Source organism: Phalangium opilio, unplaced genomic scaffold (genome assembly GCF_054372755.1).
Source record: "Phalangium opilio isolate 3A_F unplaced genomic scaffold, DU_Popi_V2 ptg000505l_1, whole genome shotgun sequence".
Taxonomy (NCBI): domain Eukaryota; kingdom Metazoa; phylum Arthropoda; class Arachnida; order Opiliones; family Phalangiidae; genus Phalangium; species Phalangium opilio.
Window position 1 is genome coordinate 678,504 of NW_028324239.1, and position 12,568 is coordinate 691,071.

Genomic DNA, 12,568 nt, shown 5'->3' on the forward strand with positions numbered 1-12,568 from the left:
AAATTGTACCGAAAAAATCGCATTTTTTTTCTTCAAGATACAAAATCCGTGACAACGATTTCTTATTGAAAATTGAATTTGAACAGTTTTTTGAATGAATATCGTTACATTTGCTTGAATTAAAGCTGAACGTACAAAAACTATGGTTTCAGCGGTTATATTTGAAAATAGTGAAAAAATTCTCAAAAAGTGCTTCTCTGGTCGAGAAACGTCGATTTTGAAAATTTTATTAAAAATCGAGGTACATTTTTATTTATTGATCAATCGAGATGAAATCACTTTTAATGAGTATTGTATAGGTAAATAAGCTGAATTGCGTCAAACATTTGCCCAGAAAAAAAGGCATTCAAAAGTGTAGCCAAGGAAACAGGAACCGAACTAATCAATCTGCTCTCTTCTATTCATAGATATATCTCTACTGACTAGCAAAGTGGGGAATCAGGTGGATAGAAGGTGACACGACTTCCACCACACGTAATCAAGTAGACAGTCTTCCTTAAAATGTCGTTATGTGCGGAGAGTCAACGGTAATTTGCGGCGTGCTACTATCAAGAATGTCGGCTTAAACCAGCTACGGACACGACTATACGCCAGGACTTCGGTTCAAAAGGGATACTCAAACGGATCGGATGTGTCTCCTCTGACTACCCCAACAAAGGCACCGCAACACCGCCGGAAATCAACGCCACCATCAATTCAAGTAACCCAGAAAGACGTAATTATCTACAGAACTGCGGAACGTGTTCGGTTTTTTTGCGGAATTATAGACTCAATGACTCTCGGTTCTCATTTTTTAAGAACATAACGCGTACGGTTATCTCAAACGGTAGAAACGAGATAAAAAATTACATTAAAACGTACAATTAGCTAACCGTATAAAAACGCTTTCGAAACCGGTAAAAAATGAACGGACAAAAAACAGCATCTAAACTATGGTCGAACAAAAAATCGCTTATCTTGAACTTAAACTGTGATTAACGAAATCCGAAGATCGCCAGATAGCCAAGGAAACAGGAACCGAACTAATCAATCTGCTCTCTTCTATTCATAGGTAGTTATAACGCTTTATTTCTTCTTAATTTTTACACGTATTGGTACTACCAAACAATATCCACCCAAACGACCGCGCTCACTGGCAATAAATACTAAAATGGAAGCCTCACTAAGTGATATACTTAGAGAAATGAAGGATATGAGGGCAACGATAAAAACTGATGTAGATAAGATGGGGACTAAGATTAGGTCAGAAGTACAAACTATAGCGTTGAAGGTTGATGACATAAAAACGGCGATGAAAGAGACAAATGGAAAAATTGATAAGATATGTAGAAAAGTTAATGAACATGAAACTAGAATAGAGAAACTTGAAAAGCAATGCGAAATGGTAGAGGATATAAGATTTGATTATGATAGTTTTGTAATTGATATTAACAACAAGCTAGAATTAAAAAATAATGAGATTAATGAGCTAAAACATAAGCAGGAACTTATAGAACTGGACAAACGAAGAAATAATTTAGTTTTAACCGGTATGCCTGAAAAACCAGGTGAAACCAGAGAGCAGCTAACAGATATCGTGAACGATATCTTTAAGGGATTAATGGGCATACCAACTAGAATACGACCCACACAAGTATATAGACGTGGTGAAATCCGTAGGATAGTTTTAAGTGTAGGAGACGCTGACACTAAAAGAGAGATCTTAAAAAAGGCTTACCAATTAAAAGGATCAAATATATTCATATCACATGATTTCACGCCGAAACAAGAATTTGCTCGATTCCACTTAAGACAGTTCTGTAAAATCCCTGGAGATGAGAAAACTAAATTTATTTCCCACTTCATGCTACAAAAAGGTGATGAAAAATATTATTACAATGAACTTGAACAAAAAGTTCTTCTAAAGAACTAAAATTAAATACCAATAAAATACTCTATATTTGTTATCCATAATAACCCAAAATGAAATTTATCTACTCGAACATCAGAAGCACAAGATGTAATTTACCAAATCTGATTGCAACGCTAGCGACAAAAGAGATAGATCCGGATATAATAGCCTTAACAGAAACATGGTTTAGAGAAAATACATTTTTATACTTGCAAAATTATAATTTTTTAGAGGAACTGACTGCGCTCGACGCTGCTTAACTTCGGTGATCGGACGAGAACCGGTGTTTTCAGCGTGATATGGCCGTTGCCGAGGGTGTTATTTAATAATTTGAATTTAATTAACCTTCATCTTTATAAAACAATATCAAAAAGAAGATATGTTTGCTTTTTTCATATCTGGTGGAATTTAAAGAGGAAATAAAAGTGAAAAAGCCAACGGCACGCAGTGTTCCCAAGTACTGACTGCGCTCCACGTTGCTTAACTTCGGTGATCGGACGAGAACCGGTGTTTTCAGCGTGATATGGCCGTTGCCGAGAGTGCTAGTTAATAATTCGAATTTAAGTTAAGTGAGACAAATTAACCTTCATCTTTTTAAAACACTAACAAAAAGAAAACATGTTTGCTTTTTTCATATCTATTAAAACTTAAAAGTGGAAAAAAAAGTGAAAAAGCCAACGGCACGCAGTGTTGCTAAGTGGTCTCCCTCCCAAGTACTGACTGCGCTCGACGCTGCTTAACTTCGGTGATCGAACGAGAACCGCTGTTTACAGCGTGATATGGCCGTTGTCGAGAGTGCTATTTAATAATTTGAATTTAATTAACCTTCATCTTTATAAAACAATATCAAAAAGAAAATATGTTTGCTTTTTTCATATCTGGTGGAATTTAAAAGAGGAAATAAAAGTGCAATAACCAACGTCACGCAGTGTTTCTAAGTACTGACTGCGCTCGACGCTGCTTAACTTCGGTGATCGGACGAGAACCGGTGCTTTCAGCTTGATATGGCCGTTGCCGAGAGTGTGAGATAATAATTCGAATTTAAATTAAGTGAGACAAATTAACCCTCATCTTTATAAAACAATATCAAAAAGAAGATATGTTTGCTTTTTTCATATCTGGTGGAATTTAAAAGAGGAAATAAAAGTGAAAAAGCCAACGGCACGCAGTGTTCCCAAGTACTGACTGCGCTCGACGTTGCTTAACTTCGGTGATCGGACGAGAACCGGTGTTTTCAGCGTGATATGGCCGTTGCCGAGAGTGCTAGTTAATAATTCGAATTTAAGTTAAGTGAGACAAATTAACCTTCATCTTTTTAAAACACTAACAAAAAGAAAACATGTTTGCTTTTTTCATATCTATTAAAACTTAAAAGTGGAAAAAAAAGTGAAAAAGCCAACGGCACGCAGTGTTGCTAAGTGGTCTCCCTCCCAAGTACTGACTGCGCTCGACGCTGCTTAATTTCGGTGATCGAACGAGAACCGCTGTTTACAGCGTGATATGGCCGTTGTCGAGAGTGCTATTTAATAATTTGAATTTAATTAACCTTCATCTTTATAAAACAATATCAAAAAGAAAATATGTTTGCTTTTTTCATATCTGGTGGAATTTAAAAGAGGAAATAAAAGTGCAATAGCCAACGTCACGCAGTGTTTCCAAGTACTGACTGCGCTCGACGCTGCTTAACTTCGGTGATCGGACGAGAACCGGTGCTTTCAGCTTGATATGGCCGTTGCCGAGAGTGTGAGATAATAATTCGAATTTAAATTAAGTGAGACAAATTAACCCTCATCTTTTTAAAACAATAACATAAAGAAAATATGTTTGCTTTTTTTCATATCTATTGGAATTTAAAAGAGGAAAAAAAAGTGAAAAAGCCAACGGCACGCAGTGTTCCGAAGTACTGACTGCGCTCGACGCTGCTTAGCTTCGGTGATCGGACGAGAACCGGTGTTTTCAGTGTGATATGGCCGTTGCGGAGAGTGCTAGTTAATAATTCGAATTTAAATAAAGTGAGACAAATTAACCTTCATCTTATTAAAACAATATCAAAAAGAAAACATGTTTGCTTTTTTCTTATCTATTAAAATTTAAAAGAGGAAAAAAAGTGAAAAAGCCAACGGCACGCATTGTTCCTAAGTGGTCTCCCTCCCAAGTACTGACTGCGCTCGACGCTGCTTGACTTCGGTGATCGGACGAGAACCGGTGTTTTCAGCGTGATATGGCCGTTGCCGAGAGTGCTATTTAATAATTTGAATTTAATTAACCTTCATCTTTATAAAACAATATCAAAAAGAAGATATGTTTGCTTTTTTCATATCTGGTGGAATTTAAAAGAGGAAATAAAAGTGCAAAAGCCAACGTCATGCAGTGTTTCCCAGTACTGACTGCGCTCGACGCTGCTTAACTTCGGTGTTTGGACTAGAACCGGTGTTTTCAGCGTGATATGGCCGTTGCCGAGAGTGCTACTTAATAATTCGAATTTAAATTAAGTGAGACAAATTAACCTTCATCTTTTTAAAACAATAACAAAAAGATAACATGTTTGCTTTTTTCATATCTATTAAAATTTAAAAGAGGAAAAAAAGTGAAAAAGCCAACGGCACGCATTGTTCCTAAGTGGTCTCCCTCCCAAGTACTGACTGCGCTCGACGCTGCTTAACTTCGGTGATCGGACGAGAACCGGTGTTTTCAGCTTGATATGGCCGTTGCCGAGAGTGCTATTTAATAATTTGAATTTAATTAACCTTCACCTTTATAAAACAATATCAAAAAGAAGATATGTTTCCTTTTTTCATATCTGGTGGAATTTAAAAGATGAAATAAAATTGAAAAAGCCAACGGCACGCAGTGTTCAAAGTTTCAAAGTTTCAAAGTTTATTTGTCATAGTTTTGTACAAAAGCTCATGGGGAGGGACCAAGCCTTCAAGCGACTTATTGCCCTCCTTAAATTTTTTAAGATTAACGTCAATTGGACAACAAAATGAAATAAAGAACATTAAAAGAGAATGAACATAAAAAATATAAATTAAAATTAAAATAAAGTTTTGCATGTACATGGATATAGTTTAATATCTATTGGAAAACAAGACTTTTTTACTTCGTTTAATATAAAATATAAACGAGTTATGGTTTTTCTTTAAATAAAACAATTAAAATCAGGAATAACTAAATATATAAATAAAAAATAAATAAACAAATAGATCAAAGATGGCTACACACTGCCATTAAGTATATGTATTTTAAGTTTTTTTTTAACTAAATTGAAGGATTTGGTATCACATATAAGTAAATAAATTTGGTTGTATTGTTTAACTCCTGCATAAAAGATTGAGTTAAGCTTTTTTGAGGTTTTGCATTGGTGGCATTCTAAAATATTGTTTGTTCTTGTTAATATGTTAGAGGAAGTTGTACTAAATAGTTTATGTACACCATTAATATTTTTACGAATAAATATTAGATTATTATACTTAATAATTTGAAATATGTCTAACGTTTTACTTTTTGCATATAATATTTTTGTATGTGATAACCAATTCACGTTATAAATACTTCTGAGAACTCTTTTTTGCTGACTGCGCTCGACGTTGCTTAACTTCGGTGATCGGACGAGAACCGGTGTTTTCAGCGTGATATGGCCGTTGCCGAAAGTGCTAGTTAATAATTTGAATTTAATTAACCTTCATCTTTATAAAACAATATCAAAAAGAAGATATGTTTGCTTTTTTCATATCTGGTGGAATTAAAAAGAGGAAACAAAAAGGAAAAAGCCAACGGCACGAAGTGTTCCCAAGTACTGACTGCGCTCGACGCTGCTTAACTTCGGTGATCGGACGAGAACCGGTGTTTTCAGCGTGATATGGCCGTTGCCGAGAGTGCTAGTTAATAATTCGAATTTAAAGTAAGTGAGACAAATTAACCTTCATCTTTTTAAAACAATAACAAAAAGAAAATATGTTTGCTTTTTTCATATCTATTGGAATTTAAAAGACAAAAAAAGTGAAAAAGCTAACGGCTTGCAGTGTTCCTATGTGGCCTCCCTCCGAAGCACTGACTGCGCTCGACGCTGCTTAACTTCGGTGATCGGACGAGAACCGGTGTATTCAGCATGATATGGCCGTTGCCGAGAGTGCTAGTTAATAATTTGAATTTAATTAACCTAAATATTTATAAAACAATAACAAAATGAAGATATGTTTGCTTTTTTTATATCTGGTGGAATTTAAAAGAGGAAACAAAAAGGAAAAAGCCGACGGCACGCAGTGTTCCCAAGTACTGACTGCGCTCGACGCTGCTTAACTTCGGTGATCGGACGAGAACCGGTGTATTCAGCGTGAAAAGGCCGTTGCTGAGAGTGCTAGTTAATAATTTGAATTTAATTAACCTTAATCTTTATAAAACAATAACAAAATGAAGATATGTTTGCTTTTTTCATATCTGGTGGAATTTAAAAGAGGAAACAAAAAGGAAAAAGCCAACGGCACCCAGTTCAAATTCAAATTCAAAAATGTTTATTTTTTACTTTTCATTACATTACAGTTTGCTACGGGGCTAAGTCACATTGTGACTTGTAAGCCCCGTGCCTATCTGCTTAATTTAATTTAACAATTTAATTTAATCAAATAAAAAATAGATTTAACAATGGTGTCTTATAATAATTCGTGTTAAAGATTCATGAAAAAAAATTTAATGAATATATGTTATATCCACTTAAAATTGAACACTGGCATGGTATATTATAAAATATTTAACAATTGGTTATGCCAATTTTATGCCAGTGTTCCCAAGTACTGACTGCACTCGACGCTGCTTAACTCCGGTGATCGGACAAGAACCGGTGTTTTCAGCGTGATATGGCCGTTGCCGAGAGTGCTAGTTAATAATTCGAATTTAAATTAAGTGAGACAAATTAACCTTCATCTTTTTAAAACAATAACAAAAAGAAAATATGTTTGCTTTTTTCATATCTATTGGAATTTAAAAGACAAAAAAAAAGTGAAAAAGCTAACGGCAAGCAGTGTTCCTAAGTGGCCTCCTTCCCAAATACTGACTGCGCTCAACGCTGCTAACCTTCGGTGATCGGAAGAGAACCAGTGTATTCAGCGTGATTTGGCCGCTGCCGAGATTGCTAGTTAATAATTTGAATAATAAAACAATAACAAAATGAAGATATGTTTGCTTTTTTCATATCTGGTGGAATTTAAAAGTGGAAACAAAAAGGAAAAAGCCAACGGCACGCAGTGTTCCCAAGTACTGACTGCGCTCGACGCTGCTTAACTTCGGTGATTGGACGAGAACCGGTGTATTCAGCGTGAAAAGGCCGTTGCCGAGAGTGCTAGTTAATAATTTGAATTTAATTAACCTTAATCTTTATAAAACAATAACAAAATGAAGATATGTTTGCTTTTTTCATATCTGGTGGAATTTAAAAGAGGAAACAAAAAGGAAAAAGCCAACGGCACCCAGTGTTCCCAAGTACTGACTGCGCTCGACGCTGCTTAACTTCGGTGATCGGACAAGAACCGGTGTTTTCAGCGTGATATGGCCGTTGCCGAGAGTGCTAGTTAATAATTCGAATTTAAATTAAGTGAGACAAATTAACCTTCATCTTTTTAAAACAATAACAAAAAGAAAATATGTTTGCTTTTTTCATATCTATTGGAATTTAAAAGACAAAAAAAAGTGAAAAAGCTAACGGCTTGCAGTGTTCCTATGTGGCCTCCCTCCCAAGCACTGACTGCGCTCGACGCTGCTTAACTTCGGTGATCGGACGAGATTCAGTGTATTCAGCGTGATTTGGCCGTTGCCGAGAGTGCTAGTTAATAATTCGAATTTAAATTAAGTGAGACAAATTAACCTTCATCTTTTTAAAACAATAACAAAAAGAAAATATGTTTGCTTTTTTCATATCTATTGGAATTTAAAAGACAAAAAAAAAGTGAAAAAGCTAACGGCAAGCAGTGTTCCTAAGTGGCCTCCTTCCCAAATACTGACTGCGCTCAACGCTGCTAACCTTCGGTGATCGGAAGAGAACCAGTGTATTCAGCGTGATTTGGCCGTTGCCGAGAGTGCTAGATAATAATTTGAATTTAATTAACCTTCATCTTTATAAAACAATAACAAAAAGAAGATATGTTTGCTTTTTGCATATCTGGTGGAAATTAAAAGAGAAAACAAAAAGGAAAAAGCCAACGGCACGCAGTGTTCCCAAGTACTGACTGCGCTCGACGCTGCTTAACTTCGGTGATTGGACGAGAACCGGTGTATTCAGCGTGAAAAGGCCGTTGCCGAGAGTGCTAGTTAATAATTTGAATTTAATTAACCTTAATCTTTATAAAACAATAACAAAATGAAGATATGTTTGCTTTTTTCATATCTGGTGGAATTTAAAAGAGGAAACAAAAAGGAAAAAGCCAACGGCACCCAGTGTTCCCAAGTACTGACTGCGCTCGACGCTGCTTAACTTCGGTGATCGGACAAGAACCGGTGTTTTCAGCGTGATATGGCCGTTGCCGAGAGTGCTAGTTAATAATTCGAATTTAAATTAAGTGAGACAAATTAATCTTCATCATTTTAAAAACAATAACAAAAAGAAAATATGTTTGCTTTTTTCATATCTGTTGGAATTTAAAAGACAAAAAAAAGTGAAAAAGCTAACGGCTTGCAGTGTTCCTATGTGGCCTCCCTCCCAAGCACTGACTGCGCTCGACGCTGCTTAACTTCGGTGATCGGACGGGAACCGGTGTATTCAGCGTGATATGGCCGTTGCCGAGAGTGCTAGTTAATAATTTGAATTTAATTAACCTAAATCTTTATAAAACAATAACAAAATGAAGATATGTTTGCTTTTTTCATATCTGGTGGAATTTAAAAGAGGAAACAAAAAGGAAAAAGCCAACGGCACGCAGTGTTCCCAAGTACTGACTGCGCTCGACGCTGCTTAACTTCGGTGATCGGACAAGAACCGGTGTTTTCAGCGTGATATGGCCGTTGCCGAGAGTGCTAGTTAATAATTCGAATTTAAATTAAGTGAGACAAATTAACCTTCATCTATTTAAAACAATAACAAAAAGAAAATATGTTTGCTTTTTTCATATCTATTTTAATTTAAAAGACAAAAAAAGTGATAAAGCTAACGGCTTGCAGTGTTCCTATGTGGCCTCCCTCCCAAGCACTGACTGCGCTCGACGCTGCTTAACTTCGGTGATCGGACGAGAACCGGTGTATTCAGCGTGATATGGCCGTTGCCGAGAGTGCTAGTTAATAATTCGAATTTAAATTAAGTGAGACAAATTAACCTTCATCTTTTTAAAACAATAACAAAAAGAAAGTATGTTTGCTTTTTTCATATCTATTATGACAAAAAAAAGTGAAAAAGCTAACGGCTTGCAGTGTTCCTATGTGGCCTCCCTCCCAAGCACTGACTGCGCTCGACGCTGCTTAACTTCGGTGATCGGACGAGACTCGGTGTATTCAGCGTGATATGGCCGTTGCCGAGAGTGCTAGTTAATAATTTGAATTTAATTAACCTTAATCTTTATAAAACAATAACAAAATGAAGGTATGTTTGCTTTTTTCATATCTGGTGGAATTTAAAAGAGGAAACAAAAAGGAAAAAGCCTACGGCACCCAGTGTTCCCAAGTACTGACAGCGCTCGACGCTGCTTAACTTCGGTGATCGGACAAGAACCGGTGTTTTCAGCGTGATATGGCCGTTACCGAGAGTGCTAGAAAATAATTCGAATTTAAATTAAGAGAGACAAATTAACCTTCATCTTGTTAAAACAATAACAAAAAGATAACATGTTTGATTTTTTCATATCTATTGGAATTTAAAAGAGGAAAAAAAGTGAAAAAGCCAACGGCACGCATTGTTCCTAAGTGGTCTCCCTCCCAAGTACTGACTGCGCTCGACGCTGCTCAACTTCGGTGATCGGACGGGAACCGGTGTTTTCAGCGTGATATGGCCGTTGCCGAGAGTGCTATTTAATAATTTGAATTTAATTAACCTTCATCTTTATAAAACAATATCAAAAAGAAGATATGTTTGCTTTTTTCACATCTGGTGGAATTTAAAAGATGAAATAAAATTGAAAAAGCCAACGGCACGCAGTGTTCAAAGTTTCAAAGTTTCAAAGTTTATTTGTCATAGTTTTGTACAAAAGGTCATGGGGAGGGACCAAGTCTTCAAGCGACTTATTGCCCTCCTTAAATTTTTTAAGATTAACGTCAATTGGACAACAAAATGAAATAAAGAACATTAAAAGAGAATGAACATAAAAAATATTAATTAAAATTAAAATAAAGTTTTGCATGTACATGAATATAGTTTAACTTCGGTGATCGGACGAGAACCGGTGTTTTCAGCGTGATATGGCCGTTGCCGAAAGTGCTAGTTAATAATTTGAATTTAATTAACCTTCATCTTTATAAAACAATATCAAAAAGAAGATATGTTTGCTTTTTTCATATCTGGTGGAATTTAAAAGAGGAAACAAAAAGGAAAAAGCCAACGGCACGAAGTGTTCCCAAGTACTGACTGCGCTCGACGCTGCTTAACTTCGGTGATCGGACGAGAACCGGTGTTTTCAGCGTGATATGGCCGTTGCCGAGAGTGCTAGTTAATAATTTGAATTTAATTAACCTAAATCTTTATAAAACAATAACAAAATGAAGATATGTTTGCTTTTTTCATATCTGGTGTAATTTAAAAGAGGAAACAAAAAGGAAAAAGCCGACGGCACGCAGTGTTCCCAAGTACTGACTGCGCTCGACGCTGCTTAACTTCGGTGATCGGACGAGAACCGGTGTATTCAGCGTGAAAAGGCCGTTGCTGAGAGTGCTAGTTAATAATTTGAATTTAATTAACCTTAATCTTTATAAAACAATAACAAAATGAAGATATGTTTGCTTTTTTCATATCTGGTGGAATTTAAAAGAGGAAACAAAAAGGAAAAAGCCAACGGCACCCAGTGTTCCCAAGTACTGACTGCGCTCGACGCTGCTTAACTTCGGTGATCGGACATGAACCGGTGTTTTCAGCGTGATATGGCCGTTGCCGAGAGTGCTAGTTTATAATTCGAATTTAAATTAAGTGAGACAAATTAACCTTCATCTATTTAAAACAATAACAAAAAGAAAATATGTTTGCTTTTTTCATATCTATTGGAATTTAAAAGACAAAAAAAAGTGAAAAAGCTAACGGCTTGCAGTGTTCCTATGTGGCCTCTATTCCAAGCACTGACTGCGCTCGACGTTGCTTAACTTCGGTGATCGGACGAGAACCGGTGTTTTCAGCGTGATATGGCCGTTGCCGAAAGTGCTAGTTAATAATTTGAATTTAATTAACCTTCATCTTTATAAAACAATATCAAAAAGAAGATATGTTTGCTTTTTTCATATCTGGTGGAATTTAAAAGAGGAAACAAAAAGGAAAAAGCCACCGTACGAAGTGTTCCCAAGTACTGACTGCGCTCGACGCTGCTTAACTTCGGTGATCGGACGAGAACCGGTGTTTTCAGCGTGATATGGCCGTTGCCGAGAGTGCTAGTTAATAATTCGAATTTAAAGTAAGTGAGACAAATTAACCTTCATCTTTTTAAAACAATAACAAAAAGAAAATATGTTTGCTTTTTTCATATCTATTGGAATTTAAAAGACAAAAAAAAGAGAAAAAGTTAACGGCTTGCAGTGTTCCTATGTGGCCTCCCTCCCAAGCACTGACTGCGCTCGACGCTGTTTAACTTCGGTGATCGGACGAGAACCGGTGTATTCAGCATGAAATGGCCGTTGCCGAGAGTGCTAGTTAATAATTTGAATTTAATTAACCTAAATCTTTATAAAACAATAACAAAATGAAGATATGTTTGCTTTTTTCATATCTGGTGGAATTTAAAAGAGGAAACAAAAAGGAAAAAGCCGACGGCACGCAGTGTTCCCAAGTACTGACTGCGCTCGACGCTGCTTAACTTCGGTGATCGGACGAGAACCGGTGTTTTCAGCGTGATATGGCCGTTTCCGAGAGTGCTAGTTAATAATTTGAATTTAATTAACCTAAATCTTTATAAAACAATAACAAAATGAAGATATGTTTGCTTTTTTCATATCTGGTGTAATTTAAAAGAGGAAACAAAAAGGAAAAAGCCGACGGCACGCAGTGTTCCCAAGTACTGACTGCGCTCGACGCTGCTTAACTTCGGTGATCGGACGAGAACCGGTGTATTCAGCGTGAAAAGGCCGTTGCTGAGAGTGCTAGTTAATAATTTGAATTTAATTAACCTTAATCTTTATAAAACAATAACAAAATGAAGATATGTTTGCTTTTTTCATATCTGGTGGAATTTAAAAGAGGAAACAAAAAGGAAAAAGCCAACGGCACCCAGTGTTCCCAAGTACTGACTGCGCTCGACGCTGCTTAACTTCGGTGATCGGACATGAACCGGTGTTTTCAGCGTGATATGGCCGTTGCCGAGAGTGCTAGTTTATAATTCGAATTTAAATTAAGTGAGACAAATTAACCTTCATCTATTTAAAACAATAACAAAAAGAAAATATGTTTGCCTTTTTCATATCTATTGGAATTTAAAAGACAAAAAAAAGTGAAAAAGCTAACGGCTTGCAGTGTTCCTATGTGGCCTCTATTCCAAGCACTGACTGCGCTCGACGTTGCTTAACTTC

At 36.4% G+C, this 12,568-nt stretch overlaps 1 non-coding gene and 20 pseudogenes across 1 annotated transcript; all 21 read right to left on the reverse strand.

Moving 5' to 3' along the window:
• Positions 1–2,323: 2,323 nt before the first annotated feature.
• LOC149590102 (5S ribosomal RNA) lies at positions 2,324–2,426 on the reverse strand (annotated as a pseudogene).
• Positions 2,427–2,563: 137 nt separating this feature from the next.
• On the reverse strand, positions 2,564–2,682 carry LOC149590103 (5S ribosomal RNA; annotated as a pseudogene).
• A 362-nt stretch (positions 2,683–3,044) lies between these two features.
• LOC149590104 (5S ribosomal RNA) lies at positions 3,045–3,147 on the reverse strand (annotated as a pseudogene).
• Positions 3,148–3,284: 137 nt separating this feature from the next.
• LOC149590105 (5S ribosomal RNA) lies at positions 3,285–3,403 on the reverse strand (annotated as a pseudogene).
• Positions 3,404–3,766: 363 nt separating this feature from the next.
• On the reverse strand, positions 3,767–3,869 carry LOC149590106 (5S ribosomal RNA; annotated as a pseudogene).
• A 136-nt stretch (positions 3,870–4,005) lies between these two features.
• Positions 4,006–4,124, reverse strand: LOC149590107 (5S ribosomal RNA). Its single transcript, XR_016379582.1, has one exon. It is a non-coding gene; the product is annotated as a 5S ribosomal RNA (ribosomal RNA).
• Positions 4,125–4,485: 361 nt separating this feature from the next.
• On the reverse strand, positions 4,486–4,604 carry LOC149590108 (5S ribosomal RNA; annotated as a pseudogene).
• Positions 4,605–5,659: 1,055 nt separating this feature from the next.
• Positions 5,660–5,762, reverse strand: LOC149590109 (5S ribosomal RNA; annotated as a pseudogene).
• A 135-nt stretch (positions 5,763–5,897) lies between these two features.
• LOC149590110 (5S ribosomal RNA) lies at positions 5,898–6,016 on the reverse strand (annotated as a pseudogene).
• Positions 6,017–7,341: 1,325 nt separating this feature from the next.
• LOC149590111 (5S ribosomal RNA) lies at positions 7,342–7,444 on the reverse strand (annotated as a pseudogene).
• Positions 7,445–8,302: 858 nt separating this feature from the next.
• LOC149590112 (5S ribosomal RNA) lies at positions 8,303–8,405 on the reverse strand (annotated as a pseudogene).
• A 137-nt stretch (positions 8,406–8,542) lies between these two features.
• Positions 8,543–8,661, reverse strand: LOC149590113 (5S ribosomal RNA; annotated as a pseudogene).
• A 122-nt stretch (positions 8,662–8,783) lies between these two features.
• LOC149590114 (5S ribosomal RNA) lies at positions 8,784–8,886 on the reverse strand (annotated as a pseudogene).
• Positions 8,887–9,021: 135 nt separating this feature from the next.
• Positions 9,022–9,140, reverse strand: LOC149590115 (5S ribosomal RNA; annotated as a pseudogene).
• Positions 9,141–9,747: 607 nt separating this feature from the next.
• LOC149590116 (5S ribosomal RNA) lies at positions 9,748–9,866 on the reverse strand (annotated as a pseudogene).
• A 532-nt stretch (positions 9,867–10,398) lies between these two features.
• On the reverse strand, positions 10,399–10,501 carry LOC149590117 (5S ribosomal RNA; annotated as a pseudogene).
• A 347-nt stretch (positions 10,502–10,848) lies between these two features.
• LOC149590118 (5S ribosomal RNA) lies at positions 10,849–10,951 on the reverse strand (annotated as a pseudogene).
• Positions 10,952–11,327: 376 nt separating this feature from the next.
• Positions 11,328–11,430, reverse strand: LOC149590119 (5S ribosomal RNA; annotated as a pseudogene).
• A 136-nt stretch (positions 11,431–11,566) lies between these two features.
• LOC149590120 (5S ribosomal RNA) lies at positions 11,567–11,685 on the reverse strand (annotated as a pseudogene).
• A 122-nt stretch (positions 11,686–11,807) lies between these two features.
• On the reverse strand, positions 11,808–11,910 carry LOC149590121 (5S ribosomal RNA; annotated as a pseudogene).
• A 347-nt stretch (positions 11,911–12,257) lies between these two features.
• LOC149590122 (5S ribosomal RNA) lies at positions 12,258–12,360 on the reverse strand (annotated as a pseudogene).
• Between the last annotated feature and the right edge of the window lie 208 nt (positions 12,361–12,568).